We start from the raw sequence: 20,184 nt of genomic DNA, 5'->3' as shown, positions 1-20,184 counted from the left end.
ATAATGTCTTTAATAAAGTATCTCTTTACATTCTGTATTTGTGGGTTAAATGGCTGCATGCTCGAAGGAGATTGCTATAATCTGCCTTGATAAAAGTGTGATGCTCGGAATGAACAACAAAACCCTGAGGGTACAATGACAAAAATCCTCTGTTGCCTCATACTCAGAGCACCGATTTGTGATTTGTAGCTCTAAACCATCCATAGAGGACATGTTGCAGGGACTGTCAACATTATTATTGGTATCAAGCACACATCATTCCTTCAAGAGCAAAGGACAAAAGAAACACTTTCCCCCTCTTCATCACAGGCATATGGATACAAGTCTCTAAGCAGGCCAATTCTGTGTCTGGCAATGCTACAAAGGAAGAATCAAAATCCAGAAATCTCAATTGGATGTGATTGTTACCCAGCCGGCAGGTTTTTGTATATTACATTGTCAGGTAATTCATAACCTGCCCAGATTGAATTGAGGTTTTTTTCTAATGTGATTTACCTGTTTAAACAACATAAACTAACCTTTGATATCACTTAAAAACTCTTTATATCAACAGTATTCAATGTTTTTTAACTGTTGTTTTGTGTGCATTATATCCCATTTAGCAGACAAAGACCATGGTTATCTTTTTCCTGCATGATTATAAACTTACGATTCCTTTTTTTCCTAATTTTCTTCGATTCAATAGACCATTTATACCTGTTATCATAATACGTTGGCATTTACGAAATACTTATCCTCATGCTGATCCTGTACCTGAGCTGGTACAATATTATCTATATATATTTGATGAGCCAAATCACTGATACTTGTAAGACAAAGATAGGGAGCAAGGTTATTATCAAAGTTATGAGCCAAATGTACTGCTGTTAATAAATGCGACTTTTCAAGTGATCTTCTGCAATAACTCATCAAGGGCTCAATCCATTATCCCAGAACCAGTTGGGGAATATATCAGCATATTAATTGGTTGACATTATAATTTATTATCAACACTGATTAGCTCTGCATCTCTCAATACATTTGGAAGTCACAGGGAGATGTCATTAAACTCCAATTTGAATAAGTTAATAAGGGGGCAAGGTATAAAAATACCAGGAGGACGCAGCATTAACATTAACCTCTCCCACACAAATCACCTCTTATTTCCTCTGAAGGCCTCATTAGTCGCGGGTGGAACTTCGACTGATATATTTTCCTGTACCTCTTGTTGCTACATTTATATATTTTGGAAATGCATTGTAGGCTTACGGTGAGCAAGGTCATTGCTAATACCCTTCTGAAATTGACAGCGCTTTTTAAATGTTCTTAGCATGTTCGCCAGTTAGAGCAATTCAAAATTAGCAATGTTACATTTGCTTTGAGGGGAAATCAGTCATAGTTTCCATCAATATGCTGTTACTAAAGTATGCATTAAAGGTGTCCTATTATGCAATTTTTAGGCATATATTATGGGTCTCAGATATATACAAATATATAAAAAACATGTCTATGATGTGTTTTGCTCAAAAACAGATCATGCATTTTGGACATCCCTCATATCCCTCTGTTTTAGCCCTTGTAGGTACCATATCTGCACGGCCTACCAGATCAGCACGGGGTCCCATTACGCTTACTAATGACATCACACATTGGCTGTACGGCAACCCAAGAGGACATTTTACACGGCCAAATTCCGCAAAGAATATTAAAAAATAACAATCGACAGTGAATGTATGTTAGTGGAACTGTGTCAGGAGAGTGAAGTGTTAATTAAGTAATGTTATTGAAAAACTGAAATGCATAAAATTGAAAGTTAATATGTATCATATCCCTCCGAAATGGTATCTGGTGTTTCCATAGCAACAACAACTTCCTGTCAACAGCGTAAACTCCCACAGACAGTACACACATTCATCTTCTGTGTATACTGTCTGTTAAAAAAATTGTAGGAACCCAGAACACAGACAAAAAAACATAACCCCCTTCACATCTCAACTATTGTAAATGTTACGTGTCCCCAATGTGACCACAGTAGCAGTGATGATAACTGTATTAAGCAGGTGAAACAGGAGCTGTTGACAGGAAGTTGTTGTTGCTATGGAAACAAGATGACGGTATCTGATATCATAAAGACAGAAAAAGTAAAGAATAAAGTTTATGTTTAAATGTTAGCACCCCCCGAAGAGGCACAAGCTCTTACGTTGAGTCTGGAGTTTCAATAAATTCTAAATCATCAGTAAAGTCTACGACCATATTTCGGAGGGATATGATACATATTAACTTTCAATTTTATGCATTTCAGTTCTTCAATAACATTACTTAATTATCACTTCACTTTCCTGACACAGTTCCACTAACATACATTCACTGTCGATTGTTATTTTTTAATATTCTTTGCGGAATTTGGCCGTGGAAAATGTCCTCTTGGGTTGCCGTACAGCCAATGCGTGACGGACCCCGTGCTAATCTGGTAGGCCGTGCAGATATGGTACCTACTGTCACTACCCGATCTAAAGCTCTGCCCGATCTGCAGTGCGCATGTGCGAGATGGTCTGCCTGTTAGACAATTATCATACTGAATACAGTTTTTCTTGATTGCTAACACACTTTTTTTTTTTAATTGCTCAGTTTCTCAGAACACTAAACACAATTCACAAAACCACACACCCAAAGTGCAAAACACCTCATTTTTCCTGCTAAGTGAAGAACTGCACTCAAAACTACATAAACACTTTCCAAATGCAAACCTTTGCACCAAATATAACACACTTCATTCATAATACTAGATTGTTTGACCACCCAACTACACACTGCTGAGCATACTCTAAAGCACTTTCATCTGTTATGGGCTGTGCTCTGTACATAGAGGTTTCTGCAGAGAAAGTTGCTTGAGTTTACAGAAATACAGTAAGTTGGGAAATACAAATGAGTTGTTGAAAAAAAATCACATTGTATTCAAAGATAACACTGTGCAACATGCATCTCAGCACATAGTTACTATGCTTAGGATCTCTCTAAGTGTGATGCATTGTTTGCCAAAACCCAGTTTGTAACTGCTGCTTCCTGTGCCTCATTGAAAACCCTTAACCTTCCACCTGCACCTCTTTTTTTCTCAGTCCTTCAAATAAACAACAAAGACATAGTGGTTGGTCAGTGTCTGTGTTGCATAAAAGTAAGTTTACCACAGTACATTGTGCAGGATGTTTGTACAGTTATAGTATGCAACATGCTAACAATTCAATTACAGTAATGAAGTAAATACGTTTCACACAACAGATATAAGCACTGACATATCATGAATTAGGCAGAGCTACAAACTGGTAACTAACCTGTTTTCAAGTCTAAGTGTCCGGATTACAGAGGCGACAGTAAATCGGCTGAGATTAGACTGAACCCTGTGTCCAGCCTCTCTCATCGTCACACCATGTGATAACATTTCATTAGAGAGTATTCTTCTTTGTCCACATTCTCTCCCTCCAGCTCTACTTCTACCTTTCATTCTTCCTCCTCTCACTCTCACCCCAACTCTTCCTCCTCCTCTCACTCTCACCCCACCTCTTCCTCCTCTCACTCTCACCCCACCTCTTCCTCCTCTCACTCTCACCCACCTCTTCTTCCTCCTCTCACTCTCACCCACCTCTTCCTCCTCCTCTCACTCTCAGCCCCAGCTCTTCCTCTTCCTCCTCCTCTTGCTCTTGCTTCCATGTTGGCTTCCATTGTTTCTGTAAGAAAGTTCTCACCTGTGGTCTTTTTATAGTGCTAACATCCTGATTGATGAGCCAACAATGATGCTATCAGGTGTTTGGTCAGGTGGAACGTGTTTCTTGATCATTGGTCCATGTGTGAGGCATTTTGAATATCAGTGTGTTAAACCAGCTAACACGTGACTTTATGTCAGATTCCTGTGTCTTACGTGGAGAAACGTGTGCAGTGGTTTGCAAAAAGTGCCATGTTGATTTGCAAATTGTGTGAAAAGCTGAAAACATGTTTAGAGTTTTGGAGATTTGAGCCGATGTTTTGCTCTTTGAGTGTCAGTTAAAATAATTGTGCTTTATGTATAATTTTAGTGTGTTAGCAATCGAGAAAAACTGTAAATATTTACTGTGAATGTATGCAAAAATGTATGGCATATAGCTGTCTAACAGAAGTTAAATCCATTTCTCACTTATTCTGACAATGCACTTAACCCCAAATAAAAGAACCCAATGAAAAGAGTTGTTAAATAATAGTGAAGTCACGTTGTAATAACAATAACTCATCCCTCTCGAGTTTTATTTTTGAGCTTTGCTAAAAGCCACTGTGTCAAGTGTCCTACTAGGGTTGCCGTCCGGAGTTGTCCAATATGGCGGACCATCTCGCACATGCGCAGTACCGATCGGGCAGAGCTGCAGATCGGGTAGTGACAGTGACACCTACACCCTGTTAGAGAACTGCTGATTCGGGGTCCTTAGCTTGAAAAATAAAAAGAGGTGGAGTTAATGCCTGCTCAGAATTACACGGCAGATTCAGTTCAATGCAGCCATGACTAAATGCCATCATGTTCCAAACCACATCAAGGATTATTTCTGAAACAGTATGGAGCTCAAATGGTTTTTTCTCTTGCGGGTTTACTACAAGGTGAGTTCCTTTTTTATTGCCTGCTGTTTACACATGTGCTCTCTCCAGTACAGGTTAGCTCTGAGTGTTAGCATGCTTGCTAATGTAAACAAAAAGACCATATTATGTCCAAAACAGTTGGGCATAGTTTCTGATAGCAACTTTCTGACAGTGCAGTGGGTCCACATTGCCGATATTACGTCATATGGGAAGCAAATCTGGATCAGCTCAGTTGTACCCCCGTTTTTAGAGATGTGGGTACGGAGGAAAAGAGAGAGGGTTTTGTTTTCTGACAATTTGTGAGTTCCCTGACACACCGAGGACACATATTTATGTATAAAAGACATACAAAAGTGCATTTTGCATGATAGGAGACCTTAAAGTTAAAATTACTAGTCAGGTGGTTACTGAAGTCTCTAAAGTTAAACATTTGGTAGCGTGGTAGATAGATGCATATAATGGAGAATTTAATTGATACTATCCGGATATTCAGACTCATTTATAGGTTTCACTTCAACATTCAGTCTGACATTGTGTTCATGTCAGCCATTTCATGTTTGAGAGGGTCACAAATAGGGTTCAAAATCACCTGTATCATCACCATTTATTTCTTTCCAGTTCTGGAACAGGAAGATGTCGCACACATGAATAATTTGGCCTAAAAAGCTGTGATTATCTCAGCTGTGTATTCAACTGGGGAATGAGCAATCAATGAGCACAACACCAGACGTGTAGTATAAACTGTATAGTAGTTCATTCATTAATGTTGTCTGGCTGTGTGCATGGTCATATTTATGTATGGGAATAAACAGTATGGCCATGAATGTAAATGTGATTACATGTACGATGCATGATATGTGCTTGGAAATGCTGCCCTGTTTATTTGAAGGCCTGACAATTTAGAAACGTCAAGATTAATACTGCAGCTGGCTGGTAAAGTATGTATTACTTCAAAGTGTTAACTTTTCAGGAAATAGGAATAACAGTCAAGGTTTGGCCTGATAATTTTAGCTTCACTGCACTGGCTGCCCATACATTTTAGGAATAATTAAAAAAACATTTTATTTACTTTTAAATCCCTCAATGGCCTGGCCCTGACCTCTCTGAGCTGCTACACCCCTACACGCCCACTCACCTTCTCAGGTCAGAAGATAACCTCCTGATGCTCCTGGATGTACCTATAGTCAAAGCTCATAGGGGACCGTGCTTTCGCTGCTGCGGCCCCTGAACTGTGGAACGACCTGCCCCTCCACATTAGACTTAAACTCACCTCTTCTCCTCAGCTTTCTACACTTTGTTAATTGTTGTTAAATTATATATTGTTTTACTATATGTCTGTTATTTTTTCATTCTTGTTTATTTTGTGTTCTTACCTTTATTTGATTTTGATTGTGAGCTGTGCTGGGTGATTTGATATTTCTTTGTACAGCACTTTGGACTCGAGGTTTTAAAGTGGATCGGATTGGAATGGTTTTTGTGCGAACTCAGTAGTGCTATTTTCTAGCTTTTAGAGATTTCTGCAGTAAAGACTTATAACCCTTAAAGGGATAACACAGACTGAAGTCCTTGATTTATCAGGACAATGACATATTGTGTTGTTTTGAAAGAAGTGTTAAAGACGTTTGGAAATCACTGAAAAAAATGTGTATTAAACTTCATGTTTTTGTAAACAAAAGGGATTCATTCGACTGCAGTTTTACAGATCAATAACTTGAAGAAAAAAAACAATTACGGGCAGCAAAAGACACACGATAAGTGTGATAACCGCTAAGGAGATAGTGGAAAGACAGGGTGAGAAAGAAGGAGGAGGAGGACACATTGGAATGTCATTATCGCGAAGACGAAGGTTTGCTTTGGAGCAGCATCTACACGACAAATCGACCTTCCAAGTCTGCGCCGCTCAGGAAACTGTTTACACAATTTGCTTATGCGTGGCTAATGTAATAACTCACAGCAAATACGCAGCCTGAATAAACACTGTCGTTTCTCACAAGTGCAGAATTTGCAGAGATTAAAGCTCTATCCAATGACAAATTGTCCCTGTTTTGAATTTCACAGAATCAATAACTTGGCAGAGAAGCTAATTGTGTTGTTTTCCCATTTATATCATCAACAGAGTTTGCCATCTGCGTTTCATTAGGCTCATTTGATTGCAATATGTAAAAGATGAAAGAAAGTTCATTCAACACGTGGTCATGTGATGTGCGGAGTAGAAAGCCGCTGTTTTCACTGTGCCTCTTGTTTACAGAGGCGTAGAAATTGATTAGATTTGCCTTGCAACGTGTTGTCGAACAAAGCCGTCAGTTGCCCGGGGACACACTGCGCTTTCTAACATCAATCAGTGGTAAACATCCAGATATGCTTTAATCTTGGGAACTATAGCAATAAGCCAAACAAGACTATAGTCAAACTGAAGCACTTCTGAGACTGTAATACTACACGCTGTCACAAAATACCCTGGGTGTAAGAGCCACAAAATGATGTCTGGGAAAATGTTTTATGTTGGCAGGACAGATTGTGTATTCTTGAATTTCATTTGAATTGACACCACCATTTTAGTTTTGCTTTGTGTTTTGCTATGGTTATGCTTTTGTTGTTGTTAACAACAGGTGATAGTCCCGTGAAACAGATTTCAGAGTGCATGTCTTACAGTTTAAACTGAGTTACAACAAGTTGTGCGTAACAACACATGGTGGAAGACTGCAAGCAAGGCACAAATAAGTATGAAGGGCCGTGTAGGCCAAAATTCAAACTCACCTCGCACACACACTACTGAAAACATCTGGCCTTGCACACACACTACTGAAATACTCTCACATTCACTACTGAATCAGTAGTAGTAGTATCAGTATGAGAAAAACGACACCCTCTATCCTCATGAAAAACGATTCCAAAATAACAGTAAAATAAAAAGGACCCCAACTATACAATAATACACAATCCAACTGATAAGATACAATAAGGGCTGTGATATCCAGCACCTTTTTTTAAGGATAACAAAAAGATTATGACATGACATTTGCATGTAAAAAAAGTCTGTGACCAACACATTGTTACTTTACATATATATCTGTTTGTTTAAAGTTTCCAACTGATGCAGACAGACCAGAGGATGCTGACCACGAGAGACAGACCTATTCCTAACATCAGTGAACTTCAGCATGGACTCAAAGGCACAAAGACTCCTTTCATACTGTACAAAGAATCGAGAAACGTTCTGGTTTAAATAGATAAAGTAACAACTATAATCAGCTTTCACATTTCTATGTATTTAAGGCAATTATTATTTTACATTGTGAGAATTCCTACCATTTGTCTCTACATGATTGTCTGTAAAAGACGTGGTAAAAGTGGTTATTGCAGTGAGACAACCGAGCAGTTGAATATTATTTAATAATAAGATATTTTAATGTTGATTAAAGGTGGGGTAGGTAAGTTTGAGAAACCGGCTGGAGATACACTTTTTGTTATATTCCATGGAATGCTCCTTAACATCCCGATAGCAATGAATATCTTAAGTGCTTTGACAAAAAATCCATAAAAAAAACGTCATCTGTGGAAGCCGTAGTATGTAAAAAGCACGACCAATCATTTTAGCCGGCCCGGCTAAAATAACTGGATGGCCTACCTGCCTGTCAGCCTTCCATCTGTGCACAAACTTATCTCGTTCCCTCATTGGTCATGTGCGCGTTCGTGTGTGTTGGAGGAGGGGCTCTGTAAGGAAGTTGCAGATTTTTTCCGGTTGTGTATTTTCAAATTTTAGCGCACTCGAGCTGGTTTCTCCAAAATTACCTACCCCACCTTTAACTGCAGACTGTTCATTCATAATCTGATTATCTTTGTACAAAGTGATGAATTTAAAAAACACATACAAAAAAAAAATTACATTATTTCGACAGCCGCTAAATAAACAAACCTCTTTCATAAATAACACACTTACTCTGCAATAATGTCATAGGTTTTATGTTTCTTGTCATTTCTGTTAGGAAAGGACATACTTGAAGGACACAACTGCCTCACCGTTTTCTCAGAGGGGCAAGAAGAAAAGGAAAAACTGATTTCAGATTAAAGACCAATACAGGATATTCACTAAGAAACTACTCTTTTATTGTGAACACAAAGTCAAACAGGACCATCATTTGTTTGTGACAGCTGTGCCCAGTATGGGCTCACAGATGCAGTTGGGGTTTCTTCATCATGCCTGATCCTCCTCCATCAGGCCTGGTCCTCCTCCAGAGAAAGACCTCTCCACCCTCAGTCCTCTCCAGCCAAACCCACAGACCGTCCGTCACACTGAGGTTTCTCCCCAAGTCTCTGCAGCTCTCTGGACTCCACGCTGTCAGTTGATCCACACTGTGAATATGAGAGGGGAATAATAAATGCTTTAGACAATAAGAAATATGAAGTTAACTGTTGAGTGGCTCATTCTTTTTTAAATAGACCAAAACTATTACTGTATTTCATATCTCACGTCTGAAAGTTTAATTTAAAAGAAGAAGAGACCCCAAAAATAAAGATTGGTATGTCAATAAATGTAGTTGATTTTGTCTTTTTAATTGTTTAAAGTAGATAGAACTGGTGCTTAAGAGTTTTAATACAGTCTGGTTGTGGAGGAGGCACACAGGTAAGAGCACTAACTAGCTACCATCACATGTAACTAAGCTTGACTTGAATTTATTAAAAGTATAATTAAGTAACAGCAACAAATCAATAACTAAAATCATGCAAAAATGTGAATCTTTGCTGGATACACTGTTGCATTTACAACATGTTGTATATTTTAGAAACCTGAAGGCATTTATAGATTTGTATGCAAGTAATATCCCAAAACTCAATACCTTAGATATTATAGAAAGTTTTGCTGAATAGTTTTCATGTTCACTTACCTTAAGCAACGTAAAAACGTGCAGACCGGGAGCAACAGATGTAGGTTAACCGGCTAGCTGGAGTACATAGGTTAGTCTTATATTTACTTACTGTTAACTAACTAATGCTAACATAACTGTCGGCTAGAAGTACACAGCTTAATCAACCATATTTAACAGGCCATTATCCTCTCAGCCTGAAATATCAATCACTTCAATAAATGGTAAAACAAAAAAGGAAAGGTTCTCGGTCAGTGTATGTTTGGTCATTGGATTTTCTTTTCACAAATGGAAATTCAAAAACAAAAAACGACTGGATATTTGATTTTCGTTTTCAAATTGAAAAACCAAAATTGAAGTACAAGGCGTTTTTCTTTATCATGGTCAAAAATGGATTTACTAAACTTAAAAAACGGGATGATTTTCATTTTGTGCTACCGGAAGTTGTCTTTCAAAATAAGAGCGCAGATGAGGACGGTCAATCCGTGTATCTACGGTCCATTTGTTTTTCACAACGAAAACAGCCAAGACAGATATTGAGCCCAGAAAATGAATGTTATTAAGGGCTGTAAATATAATAGGCCTATGCAGGGTCGGCTCTAGAACAAATCGAATGGGGGGGCAATCATTTACAAAGGGGGGGCACACACTGCCGTCAACAACCAACACACAAACACCAACGCAACTTCAAAAAACATGCTGTAAAGTATATTGTTTTTCACACACATTGCAGGGGTGTAGTGCTATTGTATAGCGCACCTATGACTTGTGCATACATGCACGGTTGTGGCACGACCACCAAAACAGAAACATATGGACATAGGCCACCATACAAAAAGTGTGCAAATGTATTTAGTATCCTATCCATGTGAACATGTTTTAGGTGGGGGTGGACCTAACGTCCTCTAGGAGGGTCTGGGGGCATGCTCCCCCGGGAAGATTATTTTAAAAATATTGAAGTTAAATCTGGTGCACTTTGAGAGCAAAATGAAGAGATCTATGGATAGTCTACATCTCTCAGCATCCATATGAAACAGAACTGTACACAGATTTACTTTTTCTTTATGGATATTTTACTAATCACTCCCCTTTTAAACTGTATTCTTGTGTTACTGTCCTATAGTATTTCATACCCGTTTTTTATGTATTCTCTTATTCTTTAATAACTATAACAGCGACGTGCAGTCAGGGGAGGCAGGGGAGGCAGAGCCTCACCTGTCATACTCCCAGTGGCGTTTCTAGGTGTACAAAACTGGGGGGGCAGAAAGAGGTCGGGGGAGAGAGAGAGAGAGAGGGGGGGGGGGGGGACAGAGAGAGGGAGGAGAGAGAGAGGGGGGGACAGAGAGAGGGGGGGAGGAGAGAGAGAGGGGGAGTGTCAAATTACATACTGAAGACCACAGGAGCAACACTGTGAGCGCATACATTTACGTACACAGCGTGGGGATGTCATAATAATGCACCTTCATACATGGAGTAAAGGTCACCATCACAAAGTAATTCTTAACAATAACAACAACCGTAATGCTTTAGCATTAAAACACCATAGACTGTAAATATAAGGAAAACACAGACACTCATCATCGAGGTCACAATATCAATCGATCAAAACACAGAAGATCAACAAAATATATGACATAAATGAACTTACCAAAGCTGAAGGCTCACTTGAAAAGAAAAGCGGCACGGCGGTCCTTCCTCTGACAGAATGTGTCTATCACTTTGGGGATGAAGTCCTGTAGTTGCTGGATCAACTGGCTTTCAATTGAAAGCATGGCCAATGCGTTAAGTCGCGGCTGTCCCATGGTGTTGCGAGTGAAAGTCTTTATCCTTTTGAGGGTGGAAAAGTTCCTCTCTGACTCGGATGTCGTCATCGGAGTTGTCACTATTATTTTGACCAAAATAACAGTCTCAGCAAACGTTTCCTCCAAGTTGTTCTCGTGAATGGATTTTCAAACAGAGACAGGGCAGTGTTTCCAGTGTGAAGCTCACTGTGGCGGTAGAGCGTGGTCAGCTCAGACTTCAACTTCTCCTTGTTTCCCAACGCAGGCCACAGTTTCACGGCGCAGTCAAGCTCAGGTGTAGGAAATGACAGGACATGCTGTGGGAAGAATGAGCTGTCAACAAGCTTTGCAGCGATCAAATGGTCACTCTGTGAGAACCTCTGTTCCACCTGTGAGATGACTGTGTCACAAGCCTCCTTCATCACCGGCGCTGTGCTGCTGACTCGTCGGCCTGGCTCGTCTGTTCCATCATGAGCAGTGGCGGCCAATGCATCAGTTTTCTGCCTCATTTTCTGAACATTTTCCTTGAAACGGCAGAGCGCGCTGTTGATCCCAGGTGCATCGATGCTTCGTTTTTGCATAGTGTTGTATAGAACATCCACTTCTGGCATAAGCAACGAAAAAAACTCCAGGAGCTGCATAAATGCTCGGTCCCGCAGTTTCTTTGACAGGCCGTATGCCTCACTTATGGTGACCGCATCCCATCCTGGTTGTGCGCGTATATGCTTCATACACTGAAGTAGTGCATCTCGGGTCTCCCAAACCGCGTTCACAGTTCTGCTTTTAAAGTTCCATCTCACAGCCGGTGGCCGTGGGATGCGTCTCTGTGTTGCCTCTGCAAGAGCTGCAACACGTTTTGGAGCACCGGAGAAAAAAGTGGAAAAAGCAGTTAGATCTGCAAAAACACCTTCAGGATGCTCATCCTTGCTGAACACAGTTGCTGCAGGGTCAGGTTCAGTTGGTGGGCGTAGCAGTGAACAAACTGAGCGTTTGGGTACGTCTCCTTCATCACCGTCTGTACCCCGCGCACGTTACCGCTCATGACGGCCGCCCCCGTCATAGGTCTGAGCGATTAGCTTTTCTTTCAGCTTCAGGGGTTCCAGAACAGCCTTGATGCTGTTAGAGAGACCTACACCAGTTTTGTCCTTTACTTCCACAAACTCCAAAAAACGCTCTGTAACTGTGAGGTCAGGCATAATGTATCGCAGCACAATCACCATTTGCGATTTACAGGAGACATCGGTTGTCTCGTCGGCCTGAACAGCAACAAATGATGTGTTGTCCACTTGCTTGGCTATTTCCTCCCTGTACACATCATACATGCAGTCCAAGAGTTCATTCTGTATGGTGCTTGATGTCCCTTTGAAAACAAGCTGAGCTTCGTAGTGCCGTTGAAGCCTGGAATCGCCCTCACACATTGTCTCGAAAATTGACCTGAATATCCCTGGATTCAGAGAGTCCGCCGACTCGTTGTGGCCCCGCAGTGCTGTCTCACATTTCCCACACAGTTTAATACAGGTGATGATCCGACCAAGCACGTACCTGTTTTCTTCCACCTTCCTATTATGAGAATCAATGCCGCGTCTGTAGGCGCTGTCAATTTGAGCTGCAACATTCACCCTTCCAAGTAATCCCAATTTTACGGCATTTTTCAAATGACTGTTGCTGCTCTCATGCTTCATTGTCCTCTCCGAAAGATGCTTTAAGTCCTTGTAACCTGTCCTCGACCAAGTACCTTGATCTTCACCAAAAAGCAGGCAAGGAAAGCAAAAGAGGGAATTCTTCTGGATGCTCGCCGTTAGCCATTTCTTTTTAGCAAACCACTCAGCGTTAAACCCACGTTTAACTTTGCCCGCAGTCTGGACCATTTGGAAATCCGGTGGATGGTGGGCACCGAGGCGCTTTACCTCCAGTTTCTCTCCGAGACTAAGTGTCTCAAATGTGTGCTCCAGTAAATGGTCAACTTCATTCATTTTCTTTCAGTTGTTTACTTCTTTTAATCGCTGGTGATGTTAGCTATATGCTGCTCTCTCGTCTCCTCTTCAAACTACACGTGACGTTTCCCAGCACTGCACACGTGAGTACTTACAGCCAATCAATTCTGAATTATGTGAGATGACGTATGGTGGGGATGGGAGCACTATGCCCCTACGGTCATTATTTTTTGCCACACACATTAAATAGAAAATACTCTGAGCATGCGCAGTGTAGTTTTTACAATCACCGTTCACTTAGACTGTGAGAGGGAGGGGCAGGATCGGGTTTTGTCCCACATGGCTCTAAACAGCTCAAAACGGCACTCTAGACACTAATTAGAAGAACACAGACTAAAACAGAAATGTACAGACGAATCAGATTATTAAACATGACCTTAAAATATATTTTATATGTTTTTTTATTTATTTTTTTGTATTTTTTTGTAATCATTATTTGTAATACTTTCTTCTGAAACTAGGTGGGGCTGTGCCCCACCTGCCCCTAATGACCCGCCGCCACTGCATATTCCAATGTAACGGAAAAACAACTAAAGAAAAACGAAATAGTAATAATAATAAAATGTCTCCACTGATCTGTGTTGTAACTTGTAAATGTGATTTATGTATGATTCCAATCGCTTTTTATAGTCAAAATCAGCAAATTTGCAGAGCTCCTCCGCTACAACTACGGGTAGCGATGAGAAGTGAGGCAGGGACGAGCTCTGCCTCACGTAAGCCCACAGTAACTGGCTGGAGCGCGGGCACTAATTTAACGCGGGCACTTATTTTGTGAGCGCGTTTCAAGCCAGTTACTGTGTGGTGAGGTGAGGCACAGATGAGATCTGCCTCACCTCAGAATGCGTCACCCCACAGAAACTGGCTGGAAAGTGAGCCCTAAGCGCATGCCTGCACCATCTCACCGTATGTCACCAATGTAATGTTTGTAGATCCCTTTATTACATTTATCCTCGCCATCCATAGTCTCTAAATAACTTATTTCACGTATATATGATATTTAGGCTCGCTGGTCTCATCATACAACGGCAATGAAAAAAGCACCAGGGGAGGCAGCCATAACCTCTGCCGCACTGAAGGGGGCGCAAGTGAGCCCACAGGTTCTTGTTGCTACTGTTATTCTACGCAGGGACGGGGTAGACCATGGCGGTAGACGCGACGCAAACAACAAACAACAAACTAGACTTTTGAAACTAGAAGAAGATAAGGAGAACTTTTACAAAAAAGTAATAGAGATTGTTGTCCAGAAGGAAAGCATGGACTTCATCTTCAAGTCAAGGTAAGACCCCAATTGTAATGAAAATGGGATCATACTAAGAAAGAACAATCCAATATTTAGATTTTGGGTATCCTTTTGTTGAACGGTCTGTTTAAAATGAATCGAAGCATCAGACTAAAAAAGCTTTTGAAAATAACCGAATATGTCGATTATGGTCAAAATATGATATTTATAAATCTGATTCTGAAAGAGTCAGTGCCTCACCAGCCATGAACCTCACCGCACGTCACTGAACTATAATGATCATATAAAGGTGTTCCTCGCAAATACTTGTTTACATAAATGGTGACCAAACCGTTTGAGACCCACTGAGATAACCTACACTAAAGTTAACTATCTAAACACTGAGAGAGTCCTTACCTCACTGAGCTGACGTTATAAGATCCTCTCAGTCTGACAGGAGAGGACTCTCCTCCACCTTGGTGTAGAAACAGCTCTTTATATCCGTTAGCATAGCTAGCTAACCAGATCACGCTAACATCAACATTCCACGTTACCACTTGCGCACTCACAAAATGCGCTCGTGCCACACACACACACACACACACACACACACACACACACACACACACACACACACACACACACACACACACACACACACACACACACACACACACACACACACACACACACACACACACACACACAGAGCCGAGCTTGAATGAAACACAGAGACCCAGAAGTAGGCTACTTGTACTGTACTGTATATCATATTATTTTCGATGGCTTTACTGTATAATCAGTGTAACAGATGAACAGATCGCCACCGGGCTTTCATCTGAACACACAGCCACGTAATGATAACAAAACAAAGGTTGGGGGGCATTGGTCAAGCAACACACCAGGGTCGGCTCTAGAACAACTTGAATGGGGGGGCAATCATTTACCAAGGGGGGGCACACACTGCCGTCAACAACCAACACACAAACACCAACTTCAATTTAAAAAAACATGCTGTAAAGTCTATTGTCTTTCACACACATTGCAGGGGTGTAGTGCTATTGTATAGCGCACCTATGACTTGTGCATACATCCACGGTTGTGGCACGACCACCAAAACAGAAACATATAAGGACAGAGGGTGTCGTTTTCTCATACTGATATTCTGCACAAACTGTGCTGTTGTATTTGCTGTAAAGTGTCTTTACTGTAGGTTATTTTTGTATTATACTGTATATACAGCACTTTGGCTCGACCAAAAATCGTTGAAAAATGTGCTATATAAATAAAACTTGATTTTATTTGATATGGACATAGGCCATCATATAAAAAGTGTGCAAATGTATTTAGTATCCTATCCATGTGAACATGTTTTAGGTGGGGGTGGACCTAACCTCCTCTAGGAGGGTCTGGGGGCATGCTCCCCCGGGAAGATTATTTTTAAAATATTGAAGTTAAATGCATCAATCTGGTGCACTTTGAGAGCAAAGTGAAGAGATCTATGGATAGCCTACATCTCTCAGCATCCATATGAAACAGAACTGTACACAGATTTACTTTTTCTTTATGGATATTTCACTAATCATTCCCCTTTTAAACTGTATTCTTGTGTTACTGTCCTATAGTATTTCATACCCGTTTTTCATTTATTCTCTCTTTAATAACTATAATGATCATATAAAGGTATTCCTCGAAAATACTTACATAAATGGTGACCAAACCGTTTGAGACCCACTGAGATAACTTACACTAAAGTGAACTATCTAAACACTGAGAGAGTCCTTACCTCACTGAGCTGACGTTATAAGATCCTCTCAGTCTGACAGGAGAGGACTGTCCTCCACCTTGGTGTAGAAACAGCTCTTTATATCCGTTAGCATAGCTAGCTAACCAGATGCTAACCACAACATTCCACGTTACCGCTCGCGCACTCACAAAATGCGCTCGTGCCACACACACACAGAGCTTGAATGAAACACAGAGACCCATGTACTTGTACTGTACTGTATATCATATTATTTTTGATGGCTTTACTGTATAATCAGTGTAACAGATTAACAGATCGCCACTGGGCTTTCATCTAAACACTCAGCCACGTAATGATAACAAAAAAAAAGGTCGGGGGTCATTGGTCAAGCAACACACCAATCAGAGAGCAGCAGTGAGCACACCTCAGGCTGTGTTTTATAATTGTATTATTTATTTCTGATGTATTTCACACAAAAAACCTTTAGTGGAAACGTTTTCACTTAGCCTATATGATAAAAAAAAGAAAAAATCGGCAAAGTGACAAGGCTTGCCCACCCTGCGTTGGGGGGGCACAGTGACTCATTTGGGGGGGCATGGCCCGCGAATGACCCCCCATGACGCCGACCCTGCAACACACCAATCAGAGAGCAGCAGTGAGCACAGCTCAGGCTGTGTTTTAAATGTTGTATTCTTTATTTCTGACGTATTTCACACAAAAAACCTTTAGTGGAAACGCTTTCACTTATATGTTTGTTTGTTTTTAAACGGCAAAGTGGCAAGGCTTGCCCACCCTGTGTTGGGGGGGCACAGTGACTCATTTGGGGGGGCATGGCCCGCGAATGACCCCCCATGACGCCGACCCTGGGCCTATGTCTAAAATGGACAACATTGTTAGGAGATTTAAACTATACAGCCATTCTGCACTGCGGTCAGCCGTCTCTCGAGTTTGTTAAAAAAAATTCTGCCATTAGTTCTTCGTGAGATCTATCCTGTTGGACTCAGTAGGCTAGTAGTGAAACTACTCCCACAAGTACTATGAAGTAGCCTAGTACTTACTGTGTACTTTTTGACTAATCCTCTGTCAATGTCCCCTCCTGAGAACAAGAATGCATGTTTCTCTGCTATTTTGAATCAACGTTAAAAAACCTTTCTTCATGCGACTGATATTGTTGGACTGAGTATTTTAAGAGGATATCAGCAATACTTCCAGTCAGTAGTACGGCAGCAGCATTTTTACCCCTTGGAAAGTCTTGCTCGCTAATTAAATTGACTTTGATTGAAGTTAATAACAATATTGATATTCTATAGATATATAGATATAGCATATTTGATGCAGTCTGAACACTTTTAAAATAAAATACTGCAAATGAGGAATATTTGTAATGTTCTGCACAAATTTGAAAACACGTGGCAGCTTTATCAATACAGCAGTTGAAAAGATTTGTGGAAGGATACATTCTTCATTGGCTTCAATGGCTCTCTCAATAAAGGGCGTGGTTGCTTGTATTATCCTCAGATTGGGGTTTGTTTAAATAACTAGTGACATTTTAATAAATATTGCAAAAAAAGGGCTCCAAAAAAGGCATATATCTTTAGCCAGTGTGTATTTTTTCAAGCACCACAAGATTCATAGTTTATAAAGTACAATTCTGGGCCATTGATTGTGTCATTTCTCCAAACACATACAGTAGAAATGCCTGTTTTGAAGCCTTAAAATGGTGCAGGACTTTACATTGGGTTATACTTAAAAACAGGACTATTCAGTTAAGAGAAGAGAAAAAAGGAAAGAAAACTGTTATAATGGGTGATGTAACATGAATGACAGACATAATATGAGGTCCTTGGCACACATTGTGTGATCATGGGGCATCACCCTTACAGCATCAGGACAATATCATATGGACACTGGAAGTGTGCTGGAGGCGTTGACTGGGACTGATGGAAGGATGAGGCTGATGAGACTGAAGAATCTGCGAGGAACGAATTAGCGGCTGAGAAATAGTTATATATTAAAAGACACCAGCATCATAAGAGGCCAACCAGAGTGTGTCAGTGTGCTGAAGGATATTTGTGACCAGCTATCCAGGCCAGACTCTAAAGAAGTTCCCAGGTGTAAAAATGCTGCTGCCGGAGTACTGACTGGAAGTATTGCTGATATCATGTCTGTCATCCTCTTAAAATACTCTGTCCAACAATATCAGTCTCAGGAAGAAATGTTTTTTAACGCTTATTAAAAGAAAAACATGCATTCTTGTAGTCGGGAGGGGACATTGACAGAGGATTACTGGAAAAGTACACAGTAAGTACTTCATAGTACTTGTGGGGGTAGTTTCAGTAGTACTGAGTCCAACAGGATCAATCTCACGAAGAATTAATGGCAATACAAATAATTCCCTCATCAAACTTAGCAGAAGTGGCTTGATTTTGTTCTCAGCAGGGGACTTTGACAGAGGATTTCTCAAAAAGTACACAGTAAAATTACTTCAATGTATTGTTAGTAGTAGGCTAACTAATACAAAGTCAAACAGTATCAATTGCATTCAGTGTTATAGCAGAATGTTTAATACAGCGTATTTCTGATATTCATTAAAGATCACATGGCATTCCATATGATGTCAGTGTTTCCCCTATGCAAACAGCAAACAGCCGCTGCTGAAATATGCGCGCCGCTGCTAGGGGGCGCAAGCCCTGGCAACTTTTCGCGCCACCGATACGCGGGAAAGCTGTCATTTTCAGAGCTGCCTGACAAGACAGACAACAGCAAGTTGAAGCCGACATAACTTTATTTGGACACAATCACCTCAAGAAGAAGAAGAAGGTCATAACGCCATAAATGTAAGTTATTATAATTTAAAATGTTGTTACATTTAGATTAAGTAAATTAATACTTTGATAAAAGCCTACAGTTAAGAATGAATGACAGCTAGCTAACTTAGCTAGTTTAGCTAGTTAACACCCAGTGTAATAGATTGTTCATCACATCTTATGTTATTTTCAGATGAGTTTAAAAGGCTGGATTGTCAGCAAACGAAAGAGAAGTGATGATCGTGGTGATGAGGAGGAGGTTAGTTGGGTGAAGTTAGGGAGGTGGGTCTCTGTTGTCTGGCAGCAATGTTTTGAAAGGGGAGCAAATGGATACACACTTTTTGGGAAATAGTTTTTAAGTAGTTGTTTAAATGTACAATTGTATTGACTGATATCTCGTACTAGACCGGACATGCGATGAGAGTAGGCCAGAGCAGAGGAGGTGAAGGAGCAGGTCAGGATAGAAGAGAGGAGCAAGGTGCAGCTGCTGCTGTCAGAGGGTCAGAGGTAGGAGGATCAGAAAGAGCAGGGCACCGGCAATCAGGATTTGATCCAGGGTGGATGGAGAACCCGAGGTTCAAACCTTGGCTGTACAACACAGCTAACCATGGTGAGTATCTAACATATGGAGCAGTTAGGGGCTTGATCTCTCAGATGTTTTAACGATCATACAGTAGCCACAACCTCTTAAAGAAAAAAAATATATATCAAAGATCTTGTCCCGACAGGAATGTTCTGCCGCTTGTGCCGCCAACACAAGCAAGCACCGAAGCGGGGGGTTTCTACACGGCCATTTATTGAGGTTGGGTGCATGCTTTTCCGAAGCGACTACCTTGATAAGCATGCTGCCACTAAGCACCATCAAGAGAGTGTGAAGGCACACGCCGCACTGATTCAAGGTAAAATTCACTAATACTGTAGGCCTACTGTTTCAGTTTATTTATTTAAAAGAAAAGAATGCACATTAATCAACATATCAGGTTTTACATCAATGTAAATGTGACAGATTTAGCTAGTTTTCATCTGCAGTCCCTCAGCAGGTCAACATAGTACAAACAACACAGTAGGCTATAATACATTACAATTTTTATTTTTATTTTGTTTACCTTTCAACAGGGTCCTCAGTGCTGGTCGCCTTTGACCCAGTTATCACCCTTGAACACGAAGCGGTGATTGGTGGTTTTAAGTGCCTCTAC

The sequence above is a fragment of the Gymnodraco acuticeps genome, unplaced genomic scaffold (genome assembly GCF_902827175.1).
Source record: "Gymnodraco acuticeps unplaced genomic scaffold, fGymAcu1.1, whole genome shotgun sequence".
Classification (NCBI taxonomy): Eukaryota; Metazoa; Chordata; class Actinopteri; order Perciformes; family Bathydraconidae; genus Gymnodraco; species Gymnodraco acuticeps.
This window is presented reverse-complemented; position numbering follows the sequence as displayed.